Here is a 22,539-nt window from a genome sequence, read left to right on the forward strand (position 1 = left end):
ATTACGTATATTAAGTTTTTTCAGTAATGAATAGTTCATCCTCATTGCCAAGGGAGGAAAAATGTGAAAATTAAACTGCAATGAAAAATTCTCAGTATACAGTCTGTAGGGATACCTTGGTTAACACCATGAAAAGTTTTCCAATAGAGAAAAATGCTCAAGTAATTAACTGTAAACCAGGACATTTTCACCTTTTTCGCCCTCCATAATGGTGGCGAATTTATCATTACAGCAAACATTTGTAAACATAGTAATCAAATGTGAAGGGCAAATTTAAAATTTGAGCGAAAATGGATTTTATTTGTCTTTTTGACAATATATCCAATAATAACAAATTCTTACCTGAAAAGCAGTTTCCATACATGGTTCACAGTAGTCATGTTAAAATCTGATTTTTTTTACAGTATTCCACAGGCAAAAAAGAATCAATTAATTTTAACAAAATCCAGATGAATGAACAATTTATCCACCAAACTTGAAAACAGATGAAATCCAACAAAGTCACCACAATGTTAAATAATGATTGATATCAAAGAGTTCAATCTTCAAACCCTATTCACTTAATTAAGTTAAATACAGTTTTGCTATCAATTTACATATATCTTGATAACAAAATTTTGATCCGCCACTTAATATCAGATTTTTGAAAACTTAGTGTGATTTGTGAAGGTGCCAAGTGGCCAGTCCAAACACCTCCTTAGTTCGACTTGTGATGGAAATTCACATACATTTGGGTATGATTATCTTTGTATGGTAACTGCTATTGGAGGAGATCAATACGCCTGCAGGGATTTAACGCTCCCACGCTCACAGGACATAATATAGACAACGCGACACAAATGCATCTACAAAGACAGTATTCCTGTCTCCACAGTCTTCTTGATTGATTTGACGTTGATTATAACTCACAGAGATACAATAAAAATGTTTCTATAATCCCTCTGGGTGTCTGACTGGGGCGATAACAGGCAGCGATTTTCCAGTGGGTGTCACCAAGCAACAACACAAGTCACTTGGCAAGACAAGATGGTGTTGAAGAATGAACAAGGGATTATGGATATGGAACCTCGTAGAAAATTTGAGATTATACCATGCCCCTATTTCTAGCACCACCATTTATCAAAGAACCTTCAACTAGACCTAAAACACTATATAAATGAACAGGATTGCAGTAGATATCCTTAATTTTGCATCCATAATATATACTGGTAAATTTTCGTTGCAGTTTAACTTTCGCCTTTTTTGCTCTCAGCAATGAGGGCAAATTTATCATGAGCCAACATAATAAACAAAACAATCAAATGAGAAGGTTGAAACTAATATATGGAGAAAACCTGGTATACAGTAATATTTTTTATATTATTTCTTTTATTTACAGTGGTATCTTGGTATCTATTTCTCTTCCAGTAGATTTTCAGGTTTATTCAGTGTATTTTCAATAATGGAATAATTAATCAACCTTATTAATGTAATAGATACTTCTTTATTTGTTTGTTTTGTTTTAAGGACATCGAAATTTTGCCATTTTTACTGCAGAGAAACAGAAGTATGTACCAGCAGATGTATACACCGGATAGAGTATCTATAGCTGCCATGTAAACTCAGCTGCTCCATCAGATACACAATGCGTTCCGGACCAACACCTGTATATACAGTTTAAAATGGAGCTTCTCACTGATATTTTATCACTGTGTTGAATTGCTAAAACATCTTGGGTAACAGAAATCGTTTGAAAGGTTGCTTTCTCTTTGAAAAGTGATGTCGTACGATTCAACATTTTACGTTACATTCAGGCGTTCTTTCACACTTAAATATGTGTACTCGGGCAGATGGGCTCGTCAACCCTGGAGTGTAGTCCATCTAGGAGAAGGAAAACTCTGACTCAAAACCTCCGCTGCCTTGCGGCCACACCCTTTGCCAGGGAAAGGCTTCAGGTGACAACCTCGAGGAAAATCCAGAACTAGGAATCTGTAACATCCTTCCTGTACTTCCAGGATCAGAACATTTGTTCGAAGTTAAGGGTGAGGTAACCCCGACAGAAAACCTAGAGTGCTGAAGTCGGCGGTGTTGGGCCATACAGCGCTCTCTAACAGACCACAACACCACGCATAAACAGCCAATATGACACTTGAAATTCCTTAAATATGTTTTCAAACTATTTCTGTGTGTGCTAGATGTAATAAGATTGTGTAATGTGCATGGTAATACATTACATGTACAGAATATGTAGATGAGTCTTTATGTATGGGGGACATAACTCATATTGTTGCCTGGCATTTCATTTTAAAGGCAACCAGTATGAACCTGAGGAATAAAGGTTATTAATATGGCAACCTCACAGCGACAATGCTTTGGAAATGATGTGTCAATGGGAACCTCTAAACCAGAGAACTTGGGATCCCATGATTATTGTTATCATTAAATGTTTAACGGCCCATCAACACATTATAGGTCATTAGGGCCAACATTAAATGGTAAAAAAAGGCAAAATAAAAACACAAACGTCAATTTGAATAATAAAAAGTGGCTGTGATGACTCAAATTAAATTAAAAAGACCAACAGCTTTCAGATAGCCTAAAATTGAAGGGACAATTATGTTTTTGAAAAGCGATGTAAGACATGTAATGTTATAATAGAAATTTTCTCGAGTTGACTTAAAGTCGACACAATCTAATAAGAAGTGTTTTACTGTAAATGGTTCCTGACACGCTATGCATTGAGAACATTTAAACCTGGGAAAATAGTGGGCATGCAGTGGCTCACATAGATACTGTAAACCGGGAAATTAGCGGGCAGTGGCTCACATAGATACTGTAAACCAGGAAATTAGCGGGCAGTGGCTCACATAGATACTGTAAACCGAGAAATTAGCGGGCAGTGGCTCACATAGATACTGTAAACCGAGAAATTAGCGGGCAGTGGCTCACATAGATACTGTAAACCGAGAAATTAGCGGGCAGTGGCTCACATAGATACTGTAAACCGAGAAATTAGCGGGCAGTGGCTCACATAGATACTGTAAACCGAGAAATTAGTGGGCAGTGGCTCACATAGATACTGTAAACCGGGAAATTAGCGGGCAGTGGCTCACATAGATACTGTAAACCGGGAAATTAGCGGGCAGTGGCTCACATAGATACTGTAAACCGGGAAAATAGTGGGCAGTGGCTCACATAGATACTGTAAACTGGGAAAATAGTGGGCAGTGGCTCACATAGATACTGTAAACCGGGAAAATAGTGGGCAGTGGCTCACATAGATACTGTAAACCGGGAAAATAGTGGGCAGTGGCTCACATAGATACTGTAAACCGGGAAAATAGTGGGCAGTGGCTCACATAGATACTGTAAACCGGGAAAATAGTGGGCAGTGGCTCACATAGATACTGTAAACCGGGAAAATAGTGGGCAGTGGCTCACATAGATACTGTAAACCGGGAAAATAGTGGGCAGTGGCTCACATAGATACTGTAAACCGGGAAAATAGTGGGCAGTGGCTCACATAGATACTGTAAACCGGGAAAATAGTGGGCAGTGGCTCACATAGATACTGTAAACCGGGAAAATAGTGGGCAGTGGCTCACATAGATACTGTAAACCGGGAAAATAGTGGGCAGTGGCTCACATAGATACTGTAAACCGGGAAAATAGTGGGCAGTGGCTCACATAGATACTGTAAACCGGGAAAATAGTGGGCAGTGGCTCACATAGATACTGTAAACCGGGAAAATAGTGGGCAGTGGCTCACATAGATACTGTAAACCGGGAAATTAGCGGGCAGTGGCTCACATAGATACTGTAAACCGGGAAAATAGTGGGCAGTGGCTCACATAGATACTGTAAACCGGGAAAATAGTGGGCAGTGGCTCACATAGATACTGTAAACCGGGAAAATAGTGGGCAGTGGCTCACATAGATACTGTAAACCGGGAAAATAGTGGGCAGTGGCTCACATAGATACTGTAAACCGGGAAAATAGTGGGCAGTGGCTCACATAGATACTGTAAACCGGGAAAATAGTGGGCAGTGGCTCACATAGATACTGTAAACCGGGAAAATAGTGGGCAGTGGCTCACATAGATACTGTAAACTGGGAAATTAGCGGGCAGTGGCTCACATAGATACTGTAAACCGGGAAAATAGTGGGCAGTGGCTCACATAGATACTGTAAACTGGGAAATTAGCGGGCAGTGGCTCACATAGATACTGTAAACCGGGAAAATAGTGGGCAGTGGCTCACATAGATACTGTAAACTGGGAAATTAGCGGGCAGTGGCTCACATAGATACTGTAAACCGGGAAAATAGTGGGCAGTGGCTCACATAGATACTGTAAACAAGGAATTTTTTCCCTGGAGTTTAATTTTCGCCTTTTGCCAGCTGTGCTGACAGAGAATTTATTATTACTGCGAACGTTTGTAAACAACATAACATACGTAGTAATTCAATGTGTAGGGTGAATATGATATTGGGTGAAAATTAATATTACTGTCAAGGGGCAAAAATTTGACTGGGCGAAAAATTTCATACAGAATACATCCACCTCCTAAAGTGGTCAAATGCAGCTTTCATCATAACTACATACATGCTGACTTTTTGAATTCGGGGAGAATCCAATCTTTAAACGTCTAATCAGGTGTAAAACTAAATGTCATCATTTTATGATATACGTTGTGAACAGAAACTGAATTCGTAGAGGAGCTACTGAGATATCGTGTAACTTTTAACTTCAAAATCAATCAAGTGTGACCTTTGACCATTCAATCTTGACCAACAACAACCACCGAGATCTATGTTGTAGAATTTGATGTTAATATACCTTTATATAAATATGAACTTATAATCCTTACAAGCTGGTAAAGACTCTGCTGGTGGCCAAAGTGGTCCCCTTTGAGTAGTGGCACTGTTCTTAATATACACCCGTTACCTGCTATTGTAATTTAAAGTTATCCAGTACTCCTCTTATTTCTAAAATTCATGTAAATAACTCATTCACCCCTTGACGACACATTTGAACTGTTCCAATTCAAAGGTTGGAATAGTTCATTATGAAATTTCAGGGATGATATGGTTCAATGGCTTGCTCTAAACTTGGAAAAAACATATTTCAAAGACATTTCAAGTGGGCAAACAGCACCTATTTATATGGAATCAGCTAGCTAGACTAAATGTTTTTGCTTGAACGAAATTCACGAAGAAGCCAAATTCTATGATAAATAGAAAATGTCTCCAAGACATTAATTAATGCCACCTGATCCTTGCGATTCAGCTATAAATACCAACAGTAAACATTTACGTTGACCTTTGGACCCTGAAATATTAACTTCTCATATTTGACCTTTGCATGAGGACATAAAATAGACAATATTTCAACTTCCAATAAAATGAATTCAAAAACAAAATTAAAAATGACCTAAATATATCTGCAAGTGAGAAGAGTCAATACAACAATATGTCAATTCAGATTTAAAATAAATAAACCAAGTTCATATTATTGTACAGAGGTCACAGATGCATCGCGCTACAGGGTATATTATGGTATATTTGCAAACCAGTTTTTTTTACAGTATATTTCAGATTTAAAATTCTTCAGATTTCCAAAAGTGTTGTGTCCAGTGCAAAAAACTTAAAATTATAAAATTCAATTTGTTTTGTTAAAATCTTTTTTAAAAGATCAGTCCAAATTAAGTATTATTGCATCACATGAAACTTCTGATAAGTCCTTTATAAGTGTGTTTGAAATTATGTAGAAGTAAGTTGGAAACATCCAGCAGTTTAACAGGATTATTCAAAATAGTATATTGTTTAACAGTACATTAGAAAATATAAACTTTGATGTCAATACATGACACACCATATCTGTCAGAATTTAAAGTTATTTGAAATTAAACATGTTCCAATTATTGGTAAGAGCTTATCAATTATTTAATTTGTTTTGGTTTGCAGGTACACCAGATGGTCTGAAACCTGAAAATCTGATTATTATAGATCTTTAAAAAAAATCATCTATTCATCATTAACCCTTTCACCCCTATGTTACTTTAGTAGACTCTACCATGCATTGATCTTGATGAGTCCATTTTGGTCTACAGTGGTGAAAGGGTTAATTCATAATGAAGTAAGAATGGTCCAAGGTATGAAAAAGAACAGGAGTTATCTTTCTTGTCTCACACTAAGCCACTCCCAGAGTTGTCCATAATGTATTTTCAATGAATAAGTTTTTGCTTTAAATTTGCACTTAAGTTATAAATATTGATTCATTGACAGAGTCACATCGACTTTTTTCTTTGTGTTTAAAAGTTATATGACACAAAAGTGTTAATATTTAAATATGATAAATTTATTTTAGGTAAACTGTTCTGTAACAGCTGTTTCTCAGTTTTAATCATTCTGGGAATGCATGGTCTTTTTCTGAAATCGAAATTTAACCAACCCAGAAAATTTAAAAAGTTAGGTTTTTTATCTGTTTTTATAGCATAATAAGACTTTTAATTACAACTTTTTGTGAAGGTAATAACGACAATGCAATCAGGAATTATTACGCAAAATAACTACCAAGGGTAAAACCAGCAACCTGAGGCCAGTTATCTAGCGACTGCCCCACGTAGGCCTCGAACCCGTGATCCAGTGGTGGAGGACTAGTGATTGTAGCCTTAACCAATCATTATTAACCAATTATGTAAGAGTTGGTCAAAAATGTCAAACCTAGGTTATTTTTAAACATCAATTGATTTATTTTTATTTTGATGGATGGATATGGGTCACTTCATATATACCCCCACCACCACCACACACACACACTTAACAATGAAACAACTGAGTAGGAGTATATGGAACCTGAAACCACTCCATTATACACATGTATATACACAGATCCCATGAGCTGCGCCAGCACAGTTGTGAAGTGCACCAGCCTAATGACCACAAGGTCAGTCAGATTCCTGTAGACAGGGGGATTTAGTTATGTCCTATTAACAGCTATATATATATGGTCATTTAAGGATGTGTTAGGTTTTGGTGGTGGAGGAGAGTTGGAGTACCCAGAAAAAAACCCACTGACCTGCAGCCAGTACCTGGATGCTCTTCCATGTCGTAAGCCTTGAACCCACGACCCAGTAGTAGAGGGCCAAAGATCAAAGATGGTCTGACTCCTTTACCTCTGCCACATATATACCATGGCCCCTTCATTGTGTTGAATATATAATATCCGTCACCTCTTGGACGTTAATACCCCAGTCATTTCCTTGAGATAAGATAGGTACTAGACAAATGTTGTATATTGATGATAATGATAATAAATCTATATAATAAGAAATATAATACTTGGCACTTATGGTCTAGTTTTTCAAGAACTGTTAGCTCCAAGGGGTGTAATCTATGTAATCTATGCAACTCCAAACACTTTCATAATTATTGATATTTATAGAAAAACTATGTGTGCTTATAAGTTATTAAAAGTTAAAGACAAAAACACATGAAAACACCTGTACAATTTGAGATGGTGAAAACAAGTTGAATAATACTGCAATGATAATTTCAAATCCATTTTCCAAATATGAGTTATCAGTCCATTTGAAGTTAATGGTGTTAAAGGCCCAGTGTGATATTACAGTCAATATAATGCTGTAGAATAACATAATAAAGATATAAAGTCACTTACAAATACAATAAACCTATAAACGTGACATTATTACTGAGACACCATGATGGCAAAACCTCAAACTCCAAGGTATGAATATGCAAATCAGTGATTATAGCCACCAGAAGGCCCAAATTGGCACCCCTCCTTATGTAGTGCAACATTGGTTGACAACTCAAATGTAATTAAATGGTGGTCGGGTGGTGCAGTGGATATATAGCACACTCATCTTTCACCAAGGTAGTTCTTGGGTGCGATTCTCCATGGCAATCAGATGCTATCAGACATAAAACAGTACTGCATGGTTCTTCCTGTGCCAGACCATGGGTTTTTCCATGTGGGAGGAAACTGGAGTATAATTCAGACCAGCAAAAATATTAATATAACTTAATAAAACTTCTTTCATAATTGTAAATAAATAAAGTGTATACATATATCTCGTTGATATATCACATGTCATTATGTTATTGATGTCACAGTAGGAACTTTATCGAGAGCTTAATTGCGTTTGCCTTTACCAACTGTTACTCCCAAACTTACAATGAATGTCTGATTGGTTTTACAATTGTATTATAGCATCTCTACATGGTAGGTTTGCAATCCTAATTACTTAAGAAAGCACTACGAGTTCCAGGGAACAATTTAAAAAAAGTATTGAAATTCAATTGAAATAAAAAATTCCAATCCAAAACGACTGCCTGAAGAAATAAAAAAAAAAAAAAATTTGAATTAATGAATCTTCGAATTCAGCCTGCCAAACACTGCTACATGTATTCCGTCTTTGCGTATTGCAGAGTTATCTTCTCTTGTGAGCAGGTATTGATTGTTTCGTCATTTGTTTGTGAGTGTAACGTCATCAATTTTTGAGAAAACAATGTAATTTTCCCACACAAACCAATGACGTAACAATCAATACCTGCTCACAAGAGAAGATAACTGTGCAATAGGCAAAGACGGAATACATGTATAAGAAGTGGAAGATAGTCAATGGCAGAGGAAAGACATATCATAACCCTCATCTCTATTTGATTAGCTGCCAAGGGTCCGTGTACTTGTTATTTACAAAGTGCATAGCTACAGGACTAAAACTACTTCCAGAAGATACAATAGTACACATGCATACATCACTTATAATGAAGTCTTGTTGTAAATGGGGAGTTATAATAAGGATAGATCTTTCTCATTTAAAAACATAATTTACGGCCAAATAAAACGCATTGCTTATCTTTTTTCTTAAATTAATGCTCAAAGAAATAGACTTTTCTTGAAAATATCTGCTACACAAAGTTTGCGAAGACAAAAAAATTGAAACTCATCAATATGTTTTTTTCCCCCCTCCAAATTACAGACAACACAAGAATTATAAAACACTTTCGACAATCACAGTGTATTGTACTGAATAGTAATTTTTACAACTTATGTAACAAATGCGTCATCAAAGTCAGTGAGGCCCCGAGCAACATGAACAGTAGCTGTAATTTATTTTATGTCAGTCACATTTGCTGCAACAATTATAAATCGACCACCATAATTCATCCTTGCCGTTAGATTTCCTATGTAATTCTCCCCTCCCCTCCTGAATGTTACAAATAAGCATGCCAGTTAGTCCTACCACAGGTATGCAACACAAGGAAATATGTACCAAGAATATTCATTGGCTGAAAGTGTTAAAATGCATCTAAGGCTATTCCTGATTTGTCATAAATAATTGCCCCCCCCCCCCCCAAACAAATTAGTAAAATATTTAAGGAATTAAGTGAATCTTTCAAAATTCATCAGGTTATAACAACATTGGCTTTTTGGACATATATTCCATGAACCTCATTAATTGTGTGTAGATGCCACAATATGACAGGTTATATGCATGGTGTCAGCGCTTATAGTCTACAAAAAACATGAGAGGCTTATGTAGTGATTGATTCTAAATATCTCCTTATCCAGTCCATGTAGATACAGCTCTGGTATGTTGACAGAGCTAATAGGCCTATACATCACTATAAGGCTACAGTAATGATAGATTTTATACATACTAGAAAACCACAGGGTTGGGTATAATAAGCTCCAATCCTCTTCTTCATTCTTGCTATCAACTTATGACAGATATGCATATTTCCATAATCCTTCTCTCATGAACTGATAAGGATTTTGTAAACTCCAACATCATGTATATTTAATTTGCAGTGTAAAAATGACAGGGGTGATATATTAATATATATAATTAATATTTTGTCACGCAATTATTTTTTACATTAAATATTTGAAGAGATACCTCAGTTGAGAGTTTATAATGTTCTTTGAGAGGATTACACATGTTTACACGTTCTAGGCTAATAAAGTGATAATCACTATTTCACTTTTTCCTCCTTGTTTAAAGTATTTTGGGTGTGACCGATCTATTACAAGAAATAATGAAAGATGCTATCCGCATTTCTGAGACTTAAGAATTTGGGAAACCATTTTCATGCTCAAACATAATTCAGAATCTGTGCTCAAAATCCCTTTTTGCCTCTCAATTCTTTTTCTGAATCATTGACAATATTTTTTTTTAATGAGTATATCACTGTAACATTTAACAACAGATTAGGCTTCGCAGCACAGAAACTGAAATTTAGCAAGGGAACAGTTTCATGAATACTGACCCAAGTGTTTTTGGTGTATACCGGTAGTTCCCCTTGAGATGAGCCAACCCATTGAATGTGTTAATCTTAATATCTTAATGTGGGAGGAAACAAGAGTTTCCAGAGAAAACCAACATGATTGAGCAGGTGACCCAATACCTTTCGCATCTGAACGTGAAATCAAACCCTGCTATGGCCATCTTGATGAAAGGCGAGTGCGCTATACAGTACTTTGCCACCAGACCACCCCATTTATATCACTCAGCAATACTCTTTATATCATTGTCTATCCCTACTTTTCTTGCCTATTTCTTGCAGTTTACAGTAAATCTTCTATCAAACTCTCGATCCTGTTTTAAAAAATTGTTAAAATCCCTGCAAGGGGGTATTTAGTGGAAGAAATACGGTAATATGACCTGGCGGTAGAGGGATATGAGAAACCAATACACTTTAGCTGAACAGGGGGCCACAATGCTATTATGTCATTGTTAATTTTATTCCTCATGTGGATTATAATGTGATATTTAAGCTAGGAAGTGACGAACCCTGAGATTGATTTTAGTGGTTATCCGAGATTATAAACCTTTACTATACTGAACACTAATTATATAAATATTTCCTCATGAGTGTCAGCTCTGATGACCAAAGGTCAAGCCATAATGAGTATTACATCATCATCATCATCATCCAGTGAGTGACTGATGATCTATAATGACTAAGATGATTAGTGATATAATAACCTCATTGCTTTATGTGTAAACTTCCAATACTTCCTGGTGTAGAAAGTTGATATTATGAGGTAATGTGTTATTTATGTAATTACTTATTGGGATATAATATTTCATTATCCCTCCGAGATACCCATAGTTATCCCGCTATATATCAGATTGCACTGACCACCTATACATCCAGTATTGACCAGTACATTGTCCGAACTGATGCTTTGCACTTTTAAGTGTGCCCTCTTGTTAAACAAATCGGTTCAAGGGTAAAATGGAAATGAATTTGAGCCATTTTTGCCTCCTATTATCAAGAACGGAAATACCGGTAAGACCCATGAAATGGGCATCACCTCTAAGTAGCGAAATAACTACATGTATAACTGACTACAGTGCCAATTACAAGCGTTACTCTCACACCCCACAATTTTCTGTGAACAATACTTGTTTGTCGCCCTTCACCCATTCACCCCTCAAGTCACATTTGAACCTCACCAAATCAAAGACTGGGCAAGTCCAGTTTAAATGTGTAGGGATGAATGAGGTAACTGGTATCACATTAGTATAACATTTTAATTCCGAAACTCTGTCTGATGAAAATGTTGTTAACCTAAAGATTGTTTGCATAAAAAAAATTCTAAGTACAAATGTACCTAGATTTTTGGTTTCCGAAAAATATATTTATAATCCCACATGAACAAATACATTTCTTCAAAGGACAAGGGGGCAAAATAAAAGAATTAATAAAATATCTTAATACTACATTCTTAGCTTGTTGAAGGTAACATTTATATACAAACTTGCAGTTTGTAGAAACAGGTAAAGCTGACCAGACATGCACACAACAAACTTCATGTGTTTGTATTCTGCATCGTTAGCTTGCTGAAGGTATTTCAGTTGATACAGGTAAAGCTAACCAGACATGTACAAACTTCCTGTGTTTGTATTCTGCATTGTTAGCTTGCTGAAGGTAAAATTGATATGAATTCATAGCTTGTGGTAACAATTAAAGCTAACCAGCCCTGCACCAACTTCATATGTTTGTATTTCATCACCAGACAATTACTAGCATCAGCTGTCGAGTAACATTATCTCTGCTCCATCATCCAGGAAGTGTTTTTCACCAACTATCTCAAGATATACCCAGCTTATAATGTAATAAACGTATGTCTTCTGTGGAAATTTCTTTACCTGTTCACTAAAAAATAATATTTACCAACTCATGTGAAAAGCTATATACCAATAAATGGGTTAATTTTGTTTACAGGTATACTGCAGACATTTCTTTGTTGTTTACTTTATTCAAGAATCCTCGTGCCATTACCCAAAACTGTAACAAAGGATTGGTATTGTATGACTATAGTTTGATAAATCATTTTTGAAAAGAAAATCATTCCCCTAACCCCACAACACCCTGCCCTACTGAAAATACTTATCTGAAGCTCCAATATAACAGTACAACAAACATCGCAGAAAATTATCTGATTCACGGGCCCGGAGGTTGATATTCTGAAAACTCATCCCCTAAAGAAATTGTGTAACCTCGGTTTCCCTCATGCTAGCCCTGTAGTTACGCTGTTTGACCAAATATTGACAAGTTCCAATTCCAATAAATAATAGCTGCACAGATTTTTAGTTTGTATCTTTTTTTTGGGAATCTCATGATGGAGGAAAGGAAGAATATTGCAATCAAGGGAAGGACGAATTGTGATCATGAACCAGTCTGTTCACACGAGTCGAATAACAATTGACTTCCTGTTCCCCCCCCCCCCTCCGGGGTCGTCGGTGTGTAACAGGAATTACTAATGGTCATTAACTTGCATTGTCAGCTTTAAAGAAGGTGGAAGAGGAGGAAAGAATTACGAAAATCTGCATTGTATAAAGAGGACAAATCGATGACAATTATGATATCTTAACTGAAATATAATTGATGTATAAATATAAAGCAAATTTCCATATTAATCAGAGTAAGGTTTCAACATATTATCCTTTTCAGTACTACTAATGGTTATTTGGAAAATTATCAAATCAGAATATTTACAAGAGCAATCAGCGAGTTCAAATGGTCACAATAAACAGGGTGTCAATAAATAGCATATGTGGTCATAATTGACAGCTTGTCTGTAGTTTTAGGTTACTATTATAGACAGATCCTCAAAGTGGAGATGTCACTATAGACAGGTTGTCTGTAGTCAGAGGTGGTCATTATATACAGGTTGTTGTTGCTATATGTGCTGAGTAGGAAACAAAGGAGTGTATTTTACTTTTTTTGGAGCTTGGTTAAGTTGGTGCATTCCCCCCTGAAATTTCATAATGAACTATTCCAACCTTAGAATTGGATGCGTTCAAATGGGTTTTCAGAGGTGAATGAATTAAAGGTACTTTGTTTCTATAGCTTCCAGGTTTTGGTTGTTGCACACTCAGTGTGAATATCACTTAGACGTAATACTGTTCCTCCCATCGACATGCCAAAACGACGAGGACTGCTGGGTAATTAGTGTGTTGGCGGACTTGGTTATAACGCACGAAACAGTTAAATAGATACAAATAGCAAATGAAGCTAATTATCACCAAAAGGTATACATTTATATATATATATATATAGCACCGAAACTTATCACCATAAACAAAATCTGGTTCACAGATTTCATTTTGTAAATAGTATCAATATAACGTTTTAAACCCCCACATTTGATAATTTACCACACAACAGGAATAAATTCCCCGCATTCCTACGTCTTCAAAAAACAGTGATATGCATGTGATTAAATGGTATAATGTTCCTCCGAAACAAGCCGAGGGCTCTGATTTAGCATTCTCGTTTCTCCATGATTAAAGGAAATTAGGTCTATAAAACTAAAAGGAATCTTGTGATATTCTGGGGAAATTTTTCCAGATTATAACCAATCCTTAATCACTAAATAAACTACATGAACGCAGCACTTCCATCAAGAATATCTTCTAATAAAACACAAGATGTTAGCTTGTCTGGAGGCATAGCAGTAGGTCATAGGGGCAAGTTTTATTTTTTGGTTGTAGTTATACAGCTAAAATCTTTCATGAAATGTTTAGAAACTTTACCTCTCATCAACAAATTATCTGAAATCTACAATTATTTCCCAATATTATTCATAAAACTAATCAAAATTTATTTACATTAGGAAATTAACTTTGTTCATCAACATGCATTTGTAAACTAGAAATTGTTTGTAAGACATGAATACTCCTTAATTGGCCCACAGACCTAGGAATAGCAACAGTGACCTTGGCATTGACATAATGATACTGACATATGAATATATCTATCATGTTTTCATATCTGACCTTAGCATATTTTCATATCTGACCTTAGCATATTTTCATATCTGACCTTAGCATATCTGACCTTAGCATATTTTCATATCTGACCTTAGCATATTTTCATATCTGACCTTTGTATAAACTTTAATGAAGATCAGCTATGAAATGAAGTCGGCAGGACTGCGTGACAATGAACGAAATTAACAGACGGGTAACTTTGTAACTGCAATGTATGATCCTCTCATAAAATAGTTTGTTGGGAGGGAGGGGTGGGGAGGGGGGTATAACTTAACCTGTTCATTTCCTCACTATATACTTATATTCCTAGTAACAGATCACAAATGTTAGGGCAGTGTTATATATAACTCCATCGGCAGTCCTTAAACATGGAATTCTCACAGAACCCTAAGGTCACATCTACCAGTAATGTCAAACAAACGAATAGCAGGAATATATAACCAGAACATATATGGAAATTATTCAATACTTCAATTAACCTATCTATAAATGTCTGGCAATAATTTTTTTATGTCAGACAGAATCAAGCAGAAAGATGTTTTCATCTAGGTTGTACAAAGACCATTCACTGCTCTCTTAGTCACACAAAACACATTCATATAATGACGAGACCTGAGGGTTCCGTTTCCAGTAAATCATTATTCCAACCAGACAGGAAACTTGAATGAAATTATAACCCAGACAAAACAAGACTTCTAATTATCCTCAATTATGGTTTCAAGGTACGCAAAAAGCCTGCTGCTCGACGTAAACAATAGACTCGACTTTATTCTCCGAAATCACTTTTATGACCCTGTTGCTACGGAAACCGAAGACTGGCACTTCCACTTATTACCCCGCAAATCTTGCCAGGACCACAGCCAAGATCTGAAACATCTATCCTAAATTTTGAATATAAGTAATTTCCCTCGTTGTTTTGGTAACGTAACGATTGTGCTGCCAATACTATTAAAGGAGCTCTGTGTATCAGACTTTGAATCTTTAGAAAGCAATTCAATGCATTTTAAAAGCACTAGTGTAATATTCCAGCTAGTTTACCATCCTAAAAAAATAAGTCCTGGCAGAAAAGTTAGATGTGTTAATTGTTTTTAAACCATAAAACCTAAACAATTTTCATTGGGATACTCAGACAGAAAAATCTTTGGCTATAACTTCGCACATACTTCAACATGAATCCTGGATCCATATCTCGTATAATTGGAACTTGCCATTGTTTCTTGCTTACACTGAAGTAAAATTTTCGTTTCAGTATTAATTTTAATAACTGAAGTATGTATATCTTATCCACAATCCCACATCTGTGGTGCTGAGCTGGCTGGCTGGCGATCCTCTGACTCCGCTGCCTGGATTCACCTTCCTCAGTGAGTACAGGGTGTTATCGTTGAAATTTTGCGTAAAGTTATGGTAAGTATTAACATCATGAAAATTGGATTTCAACAAGAAAAACCTCAAAATCAATCCCAACATGAAACAAAATATCATTTTACATATTGTAATGTTCTTTTAAGAAACAGCATCTGTGAACAATTTTGTCATGACAAATTCATTCAGACGTATGTGAGGTCAAATTTGTTTCTGTTTTATTCCTGCAATAAGCCAATTAGTGGACCAACAAGTTAAAATCTAGTACATTCAGTGTATACAAGTATACTTAAGCATTGAACTGCTTTCAGTTGGCATTCATAAGGCAATATGAATGCCAACTGGACAAAGGCAAATTCCATGAAGCGTGCTAGCTAATATTCAGGTATACATCTGGATAAGGTGTATAAATGGACCTCATCTAATTATATAAATGAAAATATTTTAAATTCCAAAAGAACAGAGATAATAAGCATAGTGTACTAATGCAAAAAATAAATAAATATTCTAAATGATGTTTCAATACACTACAACAGAGACAAACACAAACAGTTACGTTTCTATCAGCAGTTGGTGAGGTTAGGTAATCTAGCTTAAGTGGTTTACAGTTATGTATCCTCTTCCATCAGTTAAACTTCTAAAACACATGGAACTTACTTATGTGGACATAAAAACATTTCCGTCTGTTAGACATAACACAGTGCAGATCAAGTTCTGCTGTGAGGTTCGTGTTCTACCTTTGCTTGTAACGAGGGAGATTTTTACTTGCGCACAGAAAATGTACACTGTATCTTATATTTGACAGTAATTAACTTCCAACATATAACATATATTATGTCACTTTAAATTACTAAAAATAATTGGTTTTGAAATACCTTTGAATTGTTAATAATTTCCTATTCATTTTCATTGAAAATTTCGGTATTGCAAAAATTAATTATAAGAAATATTTTAATAACCATAGCTTTAAATTACCATCTACATGTACCATTTTGTGCATTTAAATCATAGACTGCACGTTCATCCTGTATAAGATATAAAACTTTGCGAAAAAGTTTATCAATCAACTTTGAGCAAGAGCATATTGATATCAAGTGACCTGCAGCTTGATAGAAATAAATGACCTTGGTATTTATACTGACCATCATCTTGCCAAAAATAAGTGACCTTTACTCATTCATCCCTGACATTTCATAATGGATTATATTCACACCTTTGAATTGGAAGAGTTCAAATGTGTTTCAGGGGTGCATGAGTTAATGATAGTTTGGTCTATACTGACCTTGAACATGCCAGAAATAAATGACCTTGATGATAGTTTGGTCTATACTGACCTTCATATTGCCAAAAATAAATGACCTTGATATTTATAGGTGTAGGCCCCCGGCTGACTAGCACATCCAATATGTTATATTATATTTTGTTAGTAATCCATTAAAGAGCAACATTTGAAAGTGAAAATGTCAATGCTCCTAGTGTGATGATAGAATGCCGACAGGTGGCACACATTCTGTGTTAACATTCTAGATCTGTATCCAGAATGTTGAGAGTGTAAAGCGTACCAAATCTTCAGGCCTCTCTGAAATGATGGTAGCTGTAGACTATTGTGTATGAGCTCTTAAGCATATCTAGACAGGAGGGATCGGAACTTTCATTATACCGTAAAACGTTTGCCAACTTTAATATTGTTTGTTTGCATTTTTAACGTTTGAACCACGGATGAACAATTAGTACATAAAATACATTGTTGCTCTTCCAATTATTTGTGAGAGGTACATTTACAATAAAGACAGTTCCCATATAGACCTCTAGTTCTTCTGAATCATATGTGCTAATTACAACCTCTATTTTTATTGAACTAGTAAAGTTTTTGGAAGAGGGCCTAGTAAGTTACAAGAACTTGTGCTCAATCCCTTTGACAGTTTAATGTCAATACAATGTGTTTGAATGAACAACGTTTATTATCTAACGTTGAATTAATAGAAAATGCTGTGAAATCATTAATTGTGGTGGGTTTTTTAATTTTGTTGGTTTCAAGGGTATAATTAAATCTTCATCCACGAATTCACAGGTCCACGAAGTAATTACAAGTTTGACATAAAGCAATTCTCCGTTTGAGTGGGCCCCCCGGTACTCGTAATTCACAAATCCATTGTACCAAAGAAATGGGGTTTTTTTCGGGGAAACTACAAAATTAATTGGACCCACGAAAATATCTGATTTCACAGTAGACAACAAAGACAACGCATTTGTTGGTACCAGAAATATTGCTGAACACCAAACAGAGTGTGAAGCCGAACAATACATTTTATGATATTACCAGTTCCACACTGTTGATAGTTTTCTGATTACTATTTCAAAGTTCATTATTTAGAAGTATGCACTATGTTTGGGAGCGTATCAATGTATCACAGTTGATGTGTATCATACATCGACACTTAGTGTCAATGTCATATACCTTTGAGTTGAGTTAGATAGCAATGCAATGTCGATATCATACATTTGTGACGTCTAGAGCACCTAATTTTCTACTTGGCTACCGAAAATCGACAAAATATCAACAACGTAGAACCCTCGACGAACATTCAGCTATCCGTTTTCAGTTTCGAAGACAATTCTCCTGTGATCAATCCTTAATTGGTTTTTGATATATCATGTGTTTGCATTCATAAAAAACATTAACGTGATCGGGCATGCAACGCAATCCTAAAGGTCTATTACTACAACAGTATGCTGGCCAATGGAGGCATTAGACACCTGTACGGAGTTGATTATCCTAGATTTAATCATCATTAAAAGCACATAGTTGCTGATTTCATAAATAGTATGTATATATGAATCCATATTTTGTCCAGGATCAGAAGTCAAAATTCAAACGCTTAGTCTATATGATCATATCACGCCTATCCATGTCTTCTATAAATACCCGGACTGCCTTTTGGATAATTACATAGGTATGGTATTAAGGTTGAGTGTTATAGTGCCATGCTATTCATTTTTTATATTTTTTCTGTTAAGCACCAGTAGAGTGCACGTGCCGAGATCGCCATTCACATGATGTACGTACCAAAAAAATATTATTGTTTTCTGTTGAGAATATTCATAATGCTTTCATATACTGTATGCAAGGACATTTTTCGCTGCAGTTTAATTTTTGTCTGCTTTACCCTCCGTAATTAGGGTGAATTTATCATTACAGCAAATATTTGTAAACATAATATGCATCGTAATTAAATGTGAAGGGCACATTTAATAATTGGTGAAAAATGGAATTTACCCTTGAGGGACGGAAATTTGACTGGGCGAAAAAGAATGAGTGTCTATTTGAAAGGCGGCCTTAATTATTCGGATGTTCACCACCTTTATTTGTTCAAAGTTGTCCTATTGTATTACATGTGCAAAAACTAAGGTAAAAGTTTGACCAAAAGTGGGTTTTTGGGGGTACCTGAAAAGGGGTAGGGTAAATCACAAATATGATTTGCTGTTTTTAAAATGAACTTTGTTTTTGCACATGCAATATATAATAATACATCTTTGAACAAATTATAAGGAGGTGGAAATCTGAATATACCGGGGCCCAAAAAAGGGCCTTATAGATACTCATCCTTTCATGGTATACAGTAGCATTGTACTAGAACAAAATATGTTACCGACACTAGATAATTCTGTCTGCTACAGCAAAACCTCAACACTCAGCACCTTTCATCCCTAAACACACTAAGTTAGTGTAGAGACATGCAGTTTGGTAGAGACAATGCATAGACAAGGATATCTTCATACCACACGTGATGGGCTGCTATAGCTGTCTCAACCGAAAGGAAAAATGTCCATCCTTGGAGAGTAGTCTGGCTAGTCAGGATCCGATCGTTGTCTCTCACACAGAGTGACGATATAAAGGCCATTTCCCTGATGTCAACTGAACACAATCATCAGTGAAAATGAAACATAAATCGTGGACTCTATCAAAAATGGTAAACCAACCAAAAAACCAAGGGAAATATTTCATCCCTGAACACTTAGTGCACTCTTGTTACCCATAAAACTATCACACTATATTTCATCCTTGAACACTATAGCGTTCTTTCATTCCAAAACAAATATGTCACCATTGTATCCCCCTACACTAGTGTGCGTTTCTTGACCATTTATTAGGGTACTCTTAGTCCATGGGCATTTTGTCATCTCACAACTCTACATGGAGGCTCGGTAGTCCAGTGGTAGGACCCCAGGCTCGTGACCGAAGGGTTGCGGGTTCGCGCCACAGCATGGCAATGTGTTGTATCTTTGAGCAAGATATTTTACTCTGCCTGTTCCAGTCTACTCAGCTGTAAATGAGTACGTGGTTGGGCAGTGCTAGAATTGTTGAATGCTAGCTGTTAGCGCCGAAATGGCAGCTCCGGCGTATGCTCCCCAGGGAGTTGAAAAAAGTATTGGCTGGTTGCAAAGGTCCTATAACCACGGATAATAATTTGTGAACCGCTTTGAGACGACCTACGAACTAGGTTGTGATAAAGCGGTACATAAGAACCTGCAATCATTATTATTCATTATTTATGACAATTTCATCTTTCAGTAGCATAGGACTCAATGAGTGTCGTCAATTATTTTATTTATGCAGATGGTGTTTATTTCAAAATGTGTCCAACCAACCAAACGTATAATGTATGTCTCTGTATTAAGCGGGACGGCTTATTAACGGGCATGGGCCTAACACAGGTATATTTTATCATGATTTCTTGTAAACAAATCATTTGTGACAACAAATGAAGTCGGGATAAAAAACATTACATTGGAATGTTTTATACAGTACTGTGAAATCACTAATTTTCATGTTTTTTTTAATTTCCTTGATTTTGTGGGTAATGAATTCATCCTCAAATTCATGTATACCCACATAGTGTTTTTCGAGGAAAACACAAAATTTAGGCCCCACAAAAATATATCTGATTTCTCAGTAGGTTTAGTTGTGAAGCAGTCTAGTACATGTATGTTATGATATTTAAAGGAAATTGTAATAATTTAGCTGAAAAAATTGTTTTTGCATGAAATTACAAAAATATGTTCAGCCGATATTTGTATGGTCTATGCTACAATGGGCAAGCCTCCAGTGTTACACAATTTGAAAACCCCGCGGGTGGAATTTCTCTATCCGACACCCCTGCATGGGCATGAAAGAGTCTTATAAACTTCTTAACTAATGGCATGTCATAGATGGATCAATCAATCATTTACTGTCAATTAACAAATCTTTTAATTAAAACCTACATTGATACAAAAATGTAAGGTTATTGGCAAACCCTTAGCTCTATAAGTGAAATTTTCCACCTTTACTATTGACAATTAACACATAATATAGCTTCTGTGAGAATTTCTACCTAAATTATGGTCCTGAAATATTTGGCATTTCTCAGTTTTAACCAAGTTGGCGTCATGCCAAGAATTCGACCATTATAGACACTGCTTTAGGGAGTCTGTTTTTACCATCTATCATAATATTCCAACGCTATAAAGATTTTCTTCAATTTCAGAATGAACGCTGATAAGGAATTTGATTTACTGGTGAACAGTACAAATCTCCGTAATACTAAAGGATCTCGGTCTGTGTCTTAGATTGGTGAGCTGTACTTGAAACTACAGGCTAATATGTGACGCAAGTGACCAAATATATTGGCAACGAAAATCTTGATTGTAGCTCGTAGAAATGGATTTTCAAAAGATAGCGTCTGTAATATGCAGCATTAAAGTTCCCTCAAAAAGTTTATTGCCGTTTTATTAAGTTTTAAAGGAATCTGAGTCCGAGTTATTTAACATCAGTCACTTGGGATGTCGAGACCCATATTGATGGGAATTAGCTGTATATGTTCAAAGCGAAAAAGCATCTACAGGCCAAACATTGTTTTGCAGATATGCATTGTACGTACATGCGCATGTTGCATAATCTAATTTATCTATTTCTTAATGCAACATTTTCTTTTTTTTATTCCAATTTTTTATCTTTATGTGACTTATTATATCTCTATACAAGTATCCAATGAAAAATTGTGTTTTTTAATCAAATATATATACACTCAAACATGAAAACACAGACACATGGCCGTTTCCAAAGATTATAGAATTTCTTTGCATTTTAAATTTAGATCGTTTTAATAACAGTTCCTTAACTTTATCATAACGGGCAAAACAAACTTGGAACTAAGCCAGTCTGAGGATTAAAACTGGTTGATATTCCCAACCATACTTTTTATTAACTTACCATAATATTATTCGAAATTTCAGAAACATGTAAACAATTTTTTTTAAAAGAAATCTCACTTATTTATCTTATTTATCAACTAAATATAAAAAAAAATTACAAAATTTTCAAAATTAGCATGCAATTATCATATTTAACTAATCTATCGGTAAGCCTCGCCCATCAATATTATCCGTTTCCATTAGCCAAGTAGCTTAGCCTATACAAAGGGAAGTGCTTTCCGTCCTAAAATCTCTCACCAGGTGGTAGCTGTGCCCTAAAACACAGAAATTTGTACCGCTTCTATACAATTTGACCTCAACTAATGCTTTTGAGAATTAAGGTTGAAATCTTAAATATTAGTCGCTGGCAGCTCCGGATCCATATCCTTGTTTTTGTGGAGTTTCAGCATCATTTTGGCATACATTAGTTCAGGGTTTGGTTACCATTTGAACCATGTGAACGGTGTTAGGTTGGTTACACCCATTTACACCTGCCTTGTACGTAATTACAGGTGAGCCCGTGCACTTCAAACAGCAGATGGTGAGGGGTTTATACTCTTCACCAAGTTCAACGCAAATGGGTATTTTGGCTCTTTTCCCTGGCAGGCAATTAATCTCTCTTTTTTTCTCCTCTGACCAACATCTGAATC

The 22,539-nt window shown here is 35.8% G+C and overlaps 1 protein-coding gene across 7 annotated transcripts in view; it reads right to left on the reverse strand.

Annotated features, from left to right (window-relative positions):
* Positions 1–22,539, reverse strand: part of LOC110459912 (tumor protein p53-inducible protein 11-like) — a 249,399-nt gene that overhangs the window by 20,694 nt on the left and 206,166 nt on the right. The window lies entirely within an intron of this gene.

This window comes from Mizuhopecten yessoensis, unplaced genomic scaffold, assembly GCF_002113885.1.
Source record: "Mizuhopecten yessoensis strain PY_sf001 unplaced genomic scaffold, ASM211388v2 scaffold10275, whole genome shotgun sequence".
NCBI lineage: Eukaryota > Metazoa > Mollusca > Bivalvia > Pectinida > Pectinidae > Mizuhopecten > Mizuhopecten yessoensis.